The 15760-nt window shown below is 41.2% G+C and overlaps 1 protein-coding gene across 5 annotated transcripts in view; it reads left to right on the top strand.

Annotated features, from left to right (window-relative positions):
• LOC111144098 (fragile histidine triad) overlaps window positions 1-15760 on the top strand; it is a 1461119-nt gene that overhangs the window by 646998 nt on the left and 798361 nt on the right. Inside the window, exon 1 of one of the 5 annotated variants that reach the window (XM_022498225.1) lies at window positions 5214-5354. The exons of the other annotated variants lie outside the window; for them this stretch is intronic. The gene's annotated coding sequence lies outside the window, so the exon portion shown is untranslated. Of the gene's footprint in view, window positions 1-5213; window positions 5355-15760 lie in introns of those variants that run through there. 5 annotated transcript variants of the gene reach the window in all.

The following is a 15760-nucleotide window of genomic DNA, read 5'->3' as shown; positions in this document are numbered from 1 at the left end:
GTTCTTTCCTTCCAAAATGGGATTCGCTGTTACAGAGGTCCTGTCTGGGCATCTATCGGATTGGTAATTTGATGTCTAATTCCTATACATATGTCAGTGCTCTGGGGCATTCTACTGTATTGGTTTGGTTTAAAATAGTAGTAGGCTCTTCCAGAATAAATTAAACAACTGCTAACTCCTAGAGACAGAGATATTGAAGAGTGTATTAAATGAATCCATTATTCAAATGATGTTTATTGGGTATCGCACATTTGTCAGGCACTATGCTGGCTGCTGTATATATGGGATGTTCAATGAAAATCTTCTTTCTTAGGAGGGAAATTTTCTCTTTAGTCTCTGGCTCCTTCCTTCCCTCCATCCCTCTTTTACACACACACACACACACACACACACGCTTTTTTTTTTTTTTTTTTTTTTAAGATTTTACTCATTTGAGAGAGAGCACAAGCAGGGGAAGAGGCAGAGAAGAGGGAAAAGCAGGCTTCCCACTGAGCACGGAGCTCGATGTGATATGGAGGCTTGATCCCAGGACCCTGAAATCATGACCTGAGCTGAAGGCAGACACTTGGCTTACTGAGCCACCCAGGTGTCCCCCCACATACTTCCTATCAGGAAAAGGAACAACTGCCTTCCCTCGTGACAGCTGGCACGTACTGAGCTATGGCCTACATGCTAGCAGGGGATAGTTTGTCACTTAAAGCTAGAAAAGGTGTTACACTCTGCAGTCTTTTGCTTGGACTTGTCCTTAGCTCTGAATGGTGCATTCATTAGTCTCTATAAAAGACCTGCCCGATTCTTCCCAGTTACCATTTTCAGCCTTGGACTGAGGAAGTCCCATCCGGCCAGCACTGTGCACCTGGGACCCTGGGGTGAGATAGCGGGAAGACCCATTTGGCTTCTGGCCTGAACCTGTTAAGGTTTGCTCATAGGATTCAGAGACTGATGGGAAATGCCCAGACCTTCATAAAGCCATTCTTCCCTCCTCACAGGGCTTCTCAGTTGGCTCGGGGAGGGGCTAACAGATAACCATGATCTCAGATTGCATTCTCCACCCTCAAGGAGATCATGACCTAGTATGTGAGATAGGGAAGTGAATACACAGTCACAGTGGGTGTGTGAGGGCTGTTCTACTTGGAGTGTGTCACAGATAAGGTAACTAGGGCAGAGTGGGAGGCCAGGACCTTCCATGTGTGCTACTCTAATTGGCGAAGATCTTCCTTTGCTACAGATTGTGTCATCCAGAGCCATGGTAATGAAAGAAAAGGGCCCCCAAAAGGAAGCTACAATTGTCTGTACACTGCCTAGTGTGTGTACTTACAAATTGTGCAGTTTGCCTCCCAGCATACCGTGGTACATTTTAATTTTGGTATGAACTGTGATCCGAAATCTTTAGGGGGCCCTCGTTCTGAGACCTCTGCACTTCTCCAGACATAGGGCTCTAGCCTGTCTTCAGCAGCCTCGTGTACCCAGAAAAGCAAAGAGAAGACCCGGTGCCATGATGTGCACAGGTGGTTTCCATGGCCACCAACGCAGGACTCTTCGCAGTAGGCTGAAGCAGTTTGAAGGAGAATTTGAAAAAACAAGCAGATTTATTTAACAATGTTTGTAGGAAAGCTTTGTAAGGAAATGGCAGATATGCCCATGGGCGAGATGTGCTTTCTCTCATCTTCTGGAGCTCGGAGGTTAAACGGCCACCCAGAGGTAGGTATGTTTTCCGCCCTCTCAGCGGGTTAGTGGAGGAAGTGAGATTGATATCGACAAGCACTTGGTGGGCAAGAGACTCTTGTAGGGCGGTTTTTGAAGATCCGAGAATTATACCATGCATTTGTCCTCTAAAGCCAGAAAAAGTGCACCAGCAATTTGAGTAGAAACATCAACAGGGAAATAATAGGACTTGATTAAATGAGAAACTGCCCCCCCAAATGCATTTAACAAAATCAAAGGCAAGAGGAGACATCCCAGCCCCAGCAACCTGAGAAACTGTCATCTGAGAATTTAGTGGTAACAGAGTGTGCTCCATGGTAAGGAGCACTCCTTACCTTCAGTCCTCCGTGGTGACAGTGACGAATTTTTTGTAATCGTTGCTAAATGCACCCTCAAAATGGGTTAATGTTTTCCTGCTTTGTGCTGAATTTCATAGAAGTAAGTGCCCCTTAGGGAAATTTTAATTGTCTCTCTTTTTTTCTCATTAATTTGCTGTACAGTCGAAAATTAATACTACTGTGGATTTACAGAATTTGCTAATTAGTAAGAAGCTTGACATTTACTAATGTAAAACTATGAATAAACCTACTAATTTAAAAATTATGTCACCATCAGAATGTTCCCATGGAAGCTGGAAGCTCAGAGAAAAATGTGGTCTTTAGATATTTATTAACAAGGTGATTAGTCAGAGGATTACCATAGGACATGTTATTTCAGTGCTAGAAGTTTATTATTCATGTTCGTAATTCAAAGAGTTGAGATTCTGGGAGTTATACATGTTATTGTATCCTTCGTCTGAAATGGATAGAACTTTCTCAGCACCGCCATGAAAGCTTTCTCTGGGTCACCAAAGAATTAAAATGAAAAATAGGTTATGCATGTCATGTAGCAACTCTGATTGGTAATGACGATCTCAAACGTTCTGTTAAAATCATGCCCAAGGACGTCCTAGTTGATTAGTGATGTCTATCATTGGTGCTGGGGGAGGAAGGCACAGCGCCAAGCATGGGTCTTTCCCAATAGAAACAAAACCAGGTAGTGAGCTGACCAAGCACCTTTTATGCTTTTCATGGGGGATAGCAGTTCTTGGGAATCTCTGTTTAGTGGGGACAGTGTTCTTCCCAGACATGGTGACAGGAAGAATAAATACTGGTGCCCCAGAGCTCTAAGGAGCATGCTGAATGAAATTCTGAATTATGGAATGGCTTCTTGCATCCATGTGCCATGGTCAGGGAAGAAGGGGTTGGGGAGATCCCAGTAAGTGGAGTGGTTCAGAGGGGCAGGGTCTAGGGCGTGTGCCTCTGCCTTGTCAGCAGCGATTCTGCGTGGGGTTTCAGCATCTAAACAAAATCATTTGAAACTGGGATAAAAATTTTTCAAGAGAAAATATAAGAAAAAAAAAAACCCATTTGCTGCTTTTTCGAAAAGCAATGATGCTTTCTCACTTTGGTCATTCAGCCAAGGTTCAAATGTATAGGTTTTTAACAGCTGGCATCTGAAATGTTATTTTAAAAGCAAGAGGCTTTAAGGTGATAAAACTCTAAAGGTGTAGCTCTGGGAGAACACCCATTGTGATTTTCCTAGGACTACAAATCCATTCCACAATACAGATGCACTTAATTAGGGATTGCTTGTCAGCCTTTTAATTATTGTGTTTGGCAGCCCAAGTGGTAATGAACGTTGCCATAAATTACCCTTAGCAACGGCACACACTCAAGGTAGAGTTGCCCTGAACTCTGCGTGCTCTGTCAGGTCCCTGGTGAACTGAGTGGGCACGTGAGGCAGAGCCACATGGAAAGTCAAAGGGCTTGATTATGCCCTTGGCCTGTCTGTTGGGCCTTTAGATAATGGGCACGGCCACCCTGTGGGCTCTGAGTAATCCCTTTACACCTGCGGAAGACCAGACTGACTCTGTAGGCAGCCAGACGTGTGCACGTGAAAATTAATTCCTTTCCTGATAGGTCTCTCTCTGTGTTCTTCCTGTCCCCTGGTCTTCTCACCCACCTGGATGCAGACATCTGCAATGATCATTTACACTGAAAGTTTAGCAAGTGACACAATGTGGGCAGAATATCTTTCCTAGTGTTGCTGGAGGTAAAGAGGAGTCCAATGTCCCGACATCCTGGATGCAGATCTTTTTTTTTTTTTTTAAAGATTTTATTTATTTATTTGACAGAGAGAAATCACAAGTAGGCAGAGAGGCAGGCAGAGAGAGAGGAGGAAGCAGGCTCCCTGTTGAGCAGAAAGCCCGATGTGGGGCTTGAACCCAGGACCTGGGATCGAGCCCCGCGTCAGGCTCTCTTCTCAGCAGGGAGCCTGCTTACCTTCCTCTCTCTCTCTGCCTGCCTCTCTGCCTACTTGTGATCTCTTTCTCTGTCAAATAAATAAATAAAATCTTAAAAAAAAACCTTACTGTATAAGTTTTTCATATCTACATGATGGATATCAGTGAGAGGAGCTCTTGCCGGCATCGTAAGTGCTGACCCCCAAGAACTTTGAGAAATGTCTTAGCTTTTAAAAGCTGTGAAAACATTCTTATCTCTGTGCACAGTCCTCCCTAGACAGTGTTCACGATGGTATTCATTGGGGAAAGGAGGAAGCAGCTACTCAGGATACAGGTTTGACACTTGGGTGTGGCCACCGCTCCTAACCTCTCATATTGGTCTCCATCCCCTTTGGAGGGGTTTCCATTCCCCAAAAGCCATCCCATGCTCTCACCTTCCCCTGTCTTTTCCTGAGCAATTCTTGGTAACCTTTCCTGAGAGGAGCTTTGAGCTCTTAGCTAACGGATAACCTTGATCAAGTCTTGACTTCTATGGGTTTTGTTTTCTCAGTGTCTCCTATATAGGCTGTTGGGGTTCAAATGAGCTAATGTAGGTCAAGTGCCTAACATGGGCTCTGGCACACAGGATTATTCAGTCAATTCTCATTTGTCATCATTGGGGCAAAGTTCTAGCTGCCATAAAAGGACATTAAGTCCAGAAAGAGAAGAATTTCAGGTCAGACCCTCTTTCCTCATTAACTACAAAGACATCCTTGTCATAGTTTCAGGGGGGACCTGCTCGTTCTTCATCCTTATCTTTCCGTCTCCTATGGATCGGGGCCCGTCTTTCTTAGGTACTCAGAAAACTGTATAGATGTCACTTAATGTTTACCCAGCACCTTTTGTGTTTGAGGTAACATGCTGGACACTGGGAGACATCAAGGAAGGTTTATATACAGACAGATCACCTAGATGATGATAAGAGCCACCTCCTTTTGAGGTCAGGAGGAGATCAAAAGTAGCAGTAAGAAAATGACCAATTAGTCTTCTCTCTGAGAACTCTCAGCTCAAGCGAGTCCTTAAACAAGTGAAGAAGAGAACAAGGAAGAATGAGACAGCACAGTGTTATTATAAGGGAGGTAATAGCCAGTATGTAAATGAGTCCGACCACTCAGGGAAGCTGTGTGAATCATACGACCAAAGCGAATGCGTAACAGCCGCCCTGCAAACTCCAGCTCTCCTGCAGAAGCTTGCCTGTGGACAGAGATGTCCCACCTGGCCTGAACAATGGAGCCACGTGATGGGATGCAGGTGTGGGTCTCGGAGTGCCTGCTCGTTAGTGTTCAGTGATGCTCCCCAGTAGGCAGCCAGAGCCTCATTACTGTTGGTAAGAGTAAGCTAATATTAAGAGTTCTGAATTTCCAAATGGTGACAAATAGAATGAAGAGGTAATGAGATGGGTAGGAACAGAGATCCCCTGATGAGTGCCCATCATGGTGAGAGGAGGAGGAAAAGAGAAAAACACCACTGTCACTCCAAGAGATACCGAGAAATACCTATTTGGCTCTGGCACAGGGAAGCGAGTAGGCATTTTTGAGGTGATGAAATGGAAACTACCTTGGATGGAGCCCTGTGAAATGCTGTGCAGCAAAAGCCATGGGGTGGGGGGAGAGGGGTCAGACGAGGACTGACTTCAAATCTGTGTTTTAGTTTCTATTTTATGAGGGCAAAATATACAGAAGTGGGGACTGGGAGGGAGTTGTGTTTCAAGACCTCATGAGTGAGAACCTGTCATGATTTCCGCTGTCTCTGTGAGGTCGGACCATGTCAGATCTAAAAGTTAGAGGTTGGCTTCTTGTGATTTCATTTGACCCACATCTGAGGACCTCTGGGAGAAGTCAGTGGATGAGAGTCTGGAGTGGCCTTGGGTTCAAGGGCCATCCTTGAATTTAGATCTTAATGTCAGGTGAATTTGCCATATGCTATTGAACAGGATTGAAGGAAGGACTTTAGATATTTCTGAACTTGCACCCCTACTAGATCCTACTACCTGAAGTGGACTGTTAAATCATAGATTGTATCAGTCATGTAATTATCTTCTGAATAGCACAATTAGAAATTGCAGAATACAGTAGAACACTTAAAATAGAAGTACATCCATTGATAGATGATGAGTGACACCTAGCTATAATTTATACTGTAATTAACCTTACCATTCCATTTGAGCAAAAACCTGTGCATGGCATGGCTTCACCACAAAAATCCATAGGTTCCATGTTAGTTAAAAAGTGGTGGAATCCTTTTTCTTGGGTTTCACAATAATCATTGTCTGGTATTCATTGGCACTGGGAGCTTCAGTCTGTTCAATGTTAATGTTTAAAACCTAACACAATTCGGGCAATTTTGTGTTGGTATTTCAAAAAAAATTTTTTTTAATATGCTAGAAACCTTAAAGTTAAAGAGCCATGGGGGTCTCTTAACCTCTGAGAGGCCTGTGCACTGACAAAAGGATGTTAACATGTGGTTTCTGCTTCTGGAAGATCACAGTTGGCTTTGGTGTACTTATACAAACTTTTGCCACTAGTTCCGAGTTGGTGTTCCTGCACCACGATCCAGCCTGTGGAGATGAACTCTTAGGAATCTTTCATGATTAATATGAAGAGTATAGTGTGAATGGAAATGCAGTAGTAAATTTGATTGCTTCAGAAGGATACATGACATTAAGGTGATTTTTTTTTTCACTCTTAAAGATTTTATTGGAGAGAGAGAGAGAGAGAGAGCGCGCGCACAAGTGGAACAGAGGCAGAGGGAGGAGCAGACTCCTTGCTGAACATGGAACTCAACACAGGGCTCAGGGCTTGATCCCAGGACTCTGGGATCCTGACCTGGGCAGAAGGCAAATGCTTAACTGACTGAGCCTCCCAAGTGCCCCCAGATATTTTTCTTTCTTTCTTTCTTTTTTTTTTTTCAACTGGAAAATTCTTCCTTAAGTATTTAAGAAAAAAGTTTTTTTTTTTTGAGTACAGTTGACACACAGTGTTAGATTTGTTTCAGGTTTACAACAGAATGATTCTATAGTCTGTGTTACGCTATGCTCCCTGCAAATGTAACTACCATCTGTCATCATAAAGTATTGTTTTAATATCCTAACCTGTGAGTTCCCCTCTGCTATTGCAGTCCATATGAAGATACAGTTTGGGCTATTTTTACTGCTCAGATGACTCTCAGCCTTCATCAGACCAAGCAGTCATGCCATACTTTGTCCTTCAGTTTAGAAATCTGCTTCTTTTTTATCCAAGCTTCTGTCTTTCCCTCTTGAGCCGGTTATCTACAAACACAGGCTGTTGATTTTCTAAATGACTTTAGGCCTCAATACTGGTGTTAAAGACCTTCACCACCTGTGTTTGGTTTGGCAGAAAACATTTTTTAAGTGACATAAATAATTTTGAATTTTATACATTTTTGCACATACGGTACTGTGTTTAATACTCAAGGTCAGGTTGAAGTATAAAATACATACAAGTCATCTGTTCTATTTCTTTCTTTACTTGATGAAAAGAACTTGAGGAGCAAATACTTTTTACAGGTGGTCTCTTTTTAAAGAACAGGTCTCCAGTTGGTCAGTGGGGAGAAGGGGGTTGGTAATTCATACTACCCGGGGATGCTTGAAAATCATTCCTTTAAAAGCTCGTCCAGTACATGGTCATGATAGAAAATAAAAGTATACAGAAAAGGGGCACCTGAGTGGCTCAGTGTGTTAAGCCTCTGCCTTCGGCTCAGGTCATGATCCCAGGGTCCTGGGATCAAGCCCCGCATGGGGCTCTCTGCTCAGCAGGGAGCCTGCTTCCCTGCTTACCCCCTCCCCAAGTCCCTTCCCCCGCCCACTGCTCTATCTACTTGTGATCTCTCTCTCTCTCTCTCTCTGTCAAATGAATAAATACAATCTTAAAAAAAAAAAGTATACAGAAAAGACAAATTATTCAAACCCATTTTTGTCACAGAAAAATCGTCGTGAACTTCTAAATTTCCCCTATGTACATGTGCACACACAAATTTAAAAAGATGGTTTACTCCTTGTACTCTGAAAATGACTATATTATAAATATAAGGTTATATATAATTCATATAAGTGTAAGGTTCTATAATGTAATTATATAAATATAAGGTTCTATATAATCATAAATACAGGGTTATATATTATAATTATATAAATACAAGGTTATATATGTATCATAAATATAAGATTATATCTTATTTGTATTTTATTCTCTTCCTGGATGAATCAGCTACAAAGCAGATGTCCTTATTGAGTGGGGGGTAGTGGCAAGAATAGAACCAGTCCAGAGAGTTCTGGGGCAGGCAGTCCAGGGCATAAGGGCAAATCCTTGTGCAGTAAAGGGTTCTTGGCCTCACTCTTCCAAACAGGGGCGCCTGGGTGGCTCAGTGGGTTAAAGCCTGTGCCTTCGGCTCAGGTCATGATCCCAGGGTCCTGGGATCGAGCCCCGCATCCGGCTCTCTGCTCAGCAGGGAGTCTGCTTCTCCCTCTCTCTCTGCCTGCCTCTCTGCCTACTTGTGATCTCTCTCTGTCAAATAAATAAATTAAAAAAAAAAAGAACTCTTCCAAACAAAGCAACCCAAAGGATGCCTAGGTGTAACCCAGGCCAATTAAAGTGCATGGGAGTGAGCTGTTGGTGAGGATGTTGAGAACGTGGAATCTTTGTTTGTTGACGGTAGCGATAATGTAAAACGGTGGCGTCGCTAAGGTAAACAGTTTGGCTGTTCCTCACAGTGTTCCATACAGAGTTTCCATATGACCCAGCGATTCCACTCCTGGGTATACATCCAAAGAAAACTGAAAGCCTAGACTAACACCAAAGCTTGCCTCTGAATGTTCATAGCAGCACTAATAGCCCCATAATAATAGCCCCAAAGTAGAAATGACTCAATGACTCAAAGGACTCAAATGCCATTTTTTTAATGGTTAAAAAATATAGTGTATACATACAACGGGATGGGATTCAGCCTTTAAAGGCAATGAGGTGCTCATACCTACTACAACATGGATGAGCATTGAAACATGACGCCCAGTGAAAGAAGACAGACACAAAAGGCTACATGTTGTATAATTCCATTTATATGAAATGTCCAGAACAGGGAAATACATCTAGACAGAAAGTAGATTAATGGTTGCCACAGGCTGTGTAGAGGGGAAAGGGGAAGCCTCTGCTAATGGATGTGGTGTTTCTTTCAGAGTGAAAAAAATATTTTGGTGATAATTGTGCAACTTTGTGGTGTTAATAAAAACTACTGTCTTGTACATTTAAATAAGTGAATTTTATGGTATGTAAATTGTAGCTCATTTTAAATTCTTAGGGCTTGGGAGCATTAAAAAAAAAACCTTCTGAGATGATTTTAACATACAATAGTGAAGATCTGCTTTTAAAAATGAAATTAGAGGGGCACCTGAGTGGCTCAGTTGGTCAGGCATCTGCCTTCTGCTCAAATCGTGATTCTGGGGTCCTAGGATCAAGTCCCATGAGGGGTTTCCTGTTCAGTGGAGAACCTGCTTCTTCCTCTCCCTCTGCTGCTTCCCCTGCTTGTGTTCTTTGTGTCAAATAAAATCTTTTAAAAAATGAAATTTGATAATTGAACCTTGTGAAGCTTAAATCTTTGTCATCACAAACTTCCTCACTCATTGAATGAAATTCCAAAGGAGGCCTTACATGATCTGGTCCCTACCCATCTTTCAACTTATCGCTTCACCTTTCTATTTTGCTTCCTACCCTGAGACTCTGAGGTCCCTCCCATCCCTCTTTTTTCCTTCCATCCCTTTAAGACCTGGAGCTCATTCTTACCTTGGCACCTGTTGTTTCCACAGAGCGCTCTGTCCCCTGATACTCACCTATAGCGGGCTCCTCATTCAAGTCTCAGATCAAAAGTTTAGTTCCCTTTCCATCACCTCTAAACCCACTACTTCAATCCTCTCCAAGTTACTACCTACTTGGGCACCCAAGTTATTTCCTTTAAATCAAAATCAGAAATATTTCAACTCGCTGATTGGTCTGTGGTCTCTACCACTTACCTGTCCTCTTCATCCTGCACCTAGAATGCCCCATGAGAATAGGGACCTGGTCTGGCATGTTCACTGCTAGCATAGTATTTAGAAAGCGGCAAATATATAATAAGTACTTGTTGACTGAATAAGTGATTGATTTAATGAGGAACCAATTCAAGGAAAGACATGTTAAGTGTAGGCTCTCTCTGAACACCTTCATGGGAGAAGGAGAAGGAACCAGGGGAGTGAGATCAGAGTTGGTTAACAAGCAGAAATTGCAACACATGAATGTGACAGGGGAGCGGGGAGGAGGAGAGGTTGTTGATGAAGTGAGATCTTGAAAAAGCAGTTGGCATTTTGAAATGCCTGTGTGTTTTCTGATTATAAATAGCTGAGCTTCAGTTTTTGTTTGTTGGATTTTTTTTTTTGACTTGTTAACAATTGAAAATTTTTCTTTAGTGACACCATAGGTTGATGACTTAATCTACTTTACTAAAAATTGTTTTTTCTTTGTATAAAAATGTTTCAAGTGCACTTCTGTTTGCTTGAATTGTGAGAGCCTTCAGACTGTTCTCTCTTTCTCTTTGTTCTTGTCACCTTCTTGTGGAATGTTCTTATGCTGGCCCCTGTGGAATTTTGACCTATGTCTGTAAGTTTAGAATGTTTTATAAGTCACCTCAGCCTAAACTATGTCTCCAGCTGTCTATTTAGGTATCCTGATGGTCGTCCAAGTCCTCGGTAAAATATGTCTGAGAGCCTGGCCTCCTGAAACTACGCTGTTCCTCAGTGAGATGACAGGTCCTCTTTCCTGGGAGGGTTGCTCTAAGGATTCATTAACCAGCAGCTTTTCCAGCTCATTTGCCTTTGTGGTGAGCGTTTGAGTGCCCAGTTTTTAAATAAAGTGAATTGGAATTGAAGCATACTTGCCAGTTGGTAAAGGAGCTGGAGTTATTTGCGACGTAGTTTCTTCTGCTGACTCTCGAAGACGGTTGTTCACACCTTCTAGGATTGGTCTAGATTCCTGCCATTTGCTGAGTGGATATAAAAATAGCATATGACTTTTAAAGTAAATCTTATCCTACCTAACCATAATGGAATAACACATTCATTTTTCAAGGTAAAAGATAACATTTTCATACTTTGAGCCAAAAGACAGCATTTCCTTTTTGATGTGTCTGGCTTCCTGGGTGCCTAGGAGATGTCCGATTTCATAGCAGATTATTTGAACTAGAATAGTCCTTTCCCTCTACCTTATATTCCTAAGGAATGTAACTATTTTTTACTAGAAATCTGGAGAATCGAAGAATACCCAATGCTGACAAAGTTAAGGGGAAATAAGCCTCTTGCCTATATTACTTTTGAATGTAAATTTTTATGAATCTTTTGTGAGAGATATTTAGCAGTACATATCAATAGCTTTGAAGGTTCAGTATCCTTTGATCACAGTGATTCTCAAATCTAGGAATTGAGCTCAAAGAGATACAAACATGTTGCTGAATGAGACCCATTCCTTGTAGTGTTGTCAAGATGATTAAGTAAGTTTTTATATAGAAATCCCTTGGAATGAAAATATTGAATATGGTATTAGCTATTTCTATTTTATCAGGGTTTTTTGTTGTTGTTGTTTTTTTAAGTAGGCTTCATGCCCAGTGTGAAGCCCAATATTGGGCTTGAACTCACAACCCTGAGATCAAGACCTGAGCTGAGGATCAAGAGTCTGTTGCTTAACAGATTGAACCACACAGGTGTCCCTCAGAAACTACTTTTTCACTGACACTCCTCTGCCCTTAGTGTGGAGAGGATAGCAGTCACCTAATGGTAGTGCAGTACCAAACATATGGTTTTACTTGTTTTTTTAACTTAATTTTGTACTATTTATTTGAAAGCACTTTTCTAAGCGATTTGGCAATATTATGTATTAGCTGGCAGTTAACAATTATTTGTTGAATAAAAGTTGGCATTGCTTTTTTTCTTTTTCTTATTAAAGATTTTATTGGAGAGAGAGCATGAGAGCCAAACCAGGAGTAGTGAGAGGGGCCCAGGGAGAAGCAGACTCCCCACGGTGTAGGGATCCCACCACAGGGCTCGTCCCCAGGACCCCGAGATCATAACCTGAGCGAAAGGCAGACACTTAACCCAGGCACCCTTTGGCATTACTTTTTGACAACATAAAATGCCAACAATGATATGATAACAAGCTTTATAAAATACTTATTAAATCCTTTACATGTGTCCTAGAGAAGAATGTTTTGTTGTTCTCCCCATTTCACAGACTGCCCCGTGAGCTGTGTTCTTAACATCATTATTCCAGAAGTTCTGCTGGAGTCAGGCTAAGTAGGAGCTTAAGTGTCTGTTGGTTTTAGAAAAGCTTCCATGGTGATTTTAATGGGAACTAGTGCTCTAGGGAAGTGGTTCTCAAACCTTTGCTAAAGACCTGACCTTCTCAAATTTGGGTTGTTGGGTTTTGTAGGGTCCTCCCATTCTCAAAAAGGAGTTTATATTTTCTCTTCTCCATTTGACGAAATAATATGAATGTAATAGACGTAGGCATGTATTCTGGATCCCTGGCTGACTGCCCTACAAGAGTACAGCTGTGTGGTTTTGGCACCAAATGATTCCCTGATGGGACAGTTATCTTGAGTTAAGAGATTCTGAAAATGGGTTCTCTCAACTCCTAGATTCCTAAGTTTGGGCACTCCTTACAAATAGTTTGTATCCTCCCCAAATAGTATCCTCTGAAGGAGAATCTCCCAGGTTCACAGTGAATTTGAGTAAGTCACTTGACCTACCAAATTACTCAATATATCTAAAATGAGGGGACTGTATCTGTGTGATCATGGAGGGCCTCTCCTGTTCAAATTCTACAGTTGATTTTTTTTTTCTTTTGGGGGACAAGGTTAGAAGCATATGGCAGTCATTTTAGTTGGACATTAACATCACTTGAAAGCAAAGCAGGGAGAAACCTGATCTACCCTGAAGTGAGCTGTTGTCATCTCCCATTGTTAATGGTTGGGAAATTTAACATTTCAGAGCATTTGCTTTTGTGCCCGTTGAGCCTTATTTCACCACGAATTAGGTTGCCTATCTAGCCCTATCAGAAAATGACTGATCAAATCCACTGAGTCACAAAATTAAATGTGAATAGTCAATAGAGAACTTTTCATGACTTTCTCTGTACTGAATTTTGAAGACCAAGCTCTAAAAATAATGTGATGCCACCAGCTGCTGTGAGTTCTAGGAGATAGAGAGGTAGAGATAGGTGATAGTGGGTAGAGCAGTAAAGAGAGGGTACACATAACTTCAACAGCCGAAAAGATGAGAAATAGAGACTGATTTAATACTTTTTTTTAAAAAAAGATTTTATTTATTTATCTGACAGAGAGATCACAAGTAGGCAGAGAGGCAGGCAGAGAGAGAGGGGGAAGCAGCCTCCCTGCTGAGCAGAAAGCCCAGTGCAGGGCTTGATCCCAGGACCTTGGGATCATGACCTGAGCCAAAACTAGAGGCTTAACCACTGAGCCACCCAGGAGCCCTGATCTTAAAGGCATGTATTTTTAGTTCAAGATAACAGATGTTATTATTAAGGAATATAAATTCAGGAACTAGCTAAAAGCATAAGATTTTAGGTGTTCATTAATATGCTCTTGTTTATAAACAGACACATGCAGGTTTCAGTCCCCATTTCTGAAGTTAGCCTTCTATTTCTGTCTTAGCTGAGGCTGCTAATAACTCTAAGACCTAAAGCTTAGACTGAGGTCCCTAACCCGGTGGTTGGTTTTCTGGAAGCCAGAAGCCGTCCTCTCCATATTTATTAAGTAACAGAGATCCCAGGAGATGATTTTCCTCTGGGAATTCAACAGAAGATTGGTACATCCAGCAGTCTTGTTGGGTTTTAAAAAAAAAATCACCAATTTTACTTTAGCTTAAAATAAAATTGCTTTCGGTCATCTTCACGTGAGAGGAAAGTATTTAATATTTATCTCAGGCTTGCAGACAGTTTGAGATCCTGGAGATGCAGGAATCTTCCCATCTTGCAGTCCTGGCTCTTACCCTTTGCTCTATTTTTGTTCCTTTTATAGTTGCTGGAGGGTTTTTCTTCTCCATTGAAATTAAAACTTGAGGAAGTATGTCTGCTAGCAGCACAAATGGGTAGAATTTTACCATGACTAAAGAAGAGGCTGAATTGGATTTGGGCAAGGAGATATAAAAATATTACAATTTTTGGTAATATTTCATGTGACATAGTAAGGTGTGCTTTACGTCTACCATCATCCACTGTTTTTAGACGCGATCTCTATGCGTACAAATAAAAACCCAGCATATCAGTAGCTACATGAAATTACAATGCTGTATTATTTCAGTGCATCAGAAGATAGACGGGGTGGGGGCGGGGGTGGGGATAGAGAAGATTTCTGAAAGAGACCTAAGGTGGTAAGAATATGCCAAGGGACTGAGAGATAGATCAGCTTTTATAATGGGGGAAGTGGAGCACTAGTTTAAGATTGTAATAACAATAATTTCTACTGAAAGGAAATAGGTTACAGAATTTTCATACCTGCAGGAAGAAATTTGGTCTTAGTCCGTGGAAGGTAGGAAGGAGAGAAAAGTGAAACAAAGAGAAGATGGAAACAAAGGTAAGCTAGGATGTTCTGAATAAGCTCAAAGAATAATTGGCATAAATGTCTGAGGGTTAAACGAACCCAGATAGATTGTCCCATGGATGGAAAGCAAAAGGCTATATTATTTATAAAATACATTTAGAAGGACACAGTCCAATGATTTGGGATGGAAAAAGTTATGCTTGTCAAATACAAACAAGGAAAACAAGGAACCGCAGTTCAAGGGAGTAAAACGAGTAGGAGCATATACACGTGCCGTAGTATTGGATGCAGGCCCTGATGCCCTTTGGCACGGATTCAGCCGTCCTAGTTAGAAACCCAGCACCCTGTTTCCAGAAGCCGACGAAATACTAAGGTTGAGTAAGTGGACAAAGATCCAGATTGGGTAACAGTTAATGAATTTGGTTTACCGTGTGTGTAGAACTTCGTAACAAATGCAGAATACATTGTCTTAAGGGTTTAAACTACAACACTTTAAAATCAGTCCTCATTAAGAAAAAGATAGCAGAAATATCCTGTATGTTTGGAAATGAAAAGATCTACTACAAAATAACCCTCGGGTGAAATGGGAAATAATAACAAGAATAGCAAAACACAAAGGTCACCGTTTGAGAGAGCTAGTAATGGAATACTTTGAAGGCAATGTGACGTTTTTTTGATACCGAAGAGGAAAATAGTTGGAAACCCCACAAGCTCAATGTTTGGCTCAAGTAATTAGGAAAAAACTGTGACATGGTAAATCTGCAGAAACAAAGAAGGAAGAAAAAGAGGAAAGAATTTCATTGCAGAAAATACGCAGTAAACTAGAGATGATTAATAAAAGCAAAGAACTAGAAAAAAGTTCTTTGAAGCTTAATACGGTAGATATAATTCCAGGAAAACTGAAAAAAATATACATTATGAATAAATACAAAATAGGTAAAAGAAATAATTAGGAATTATTAATCTGTTCAAAGAGGCTTGTTTTTTTTCTTTTTTTTTAAACCAATAAAGATCAGTTGAGGTGAAAAAAATTTAGGATAAATTTAGGTTAAAAAATTGCAAGGAAAAAAATGCAATCAGTAACCATTAAATAAATTGTAATGCCTATCAAAACAATCCTGTGATATAAAAATAGGC

Source organism: Enhydra lutris, unplaced genomic scaffold, assembly GCF_002288905.1.
Source record: "Enhydra lutris kenyoni isolate GAN:26980312 unplaced genomic scaffold, ASM228890v2 scaffoldscaffold10, whole genome shotgun sequence".
Taxonomy (NCBI): Eukaryota; Metazoa; Chordata; class Mammalia; order Carnivora; family Mustelidae; genus Enhydra; species Enhydra lutris.
This window is presented reverse-complemented; position numbering and strand designations above follow the sequence as displayed.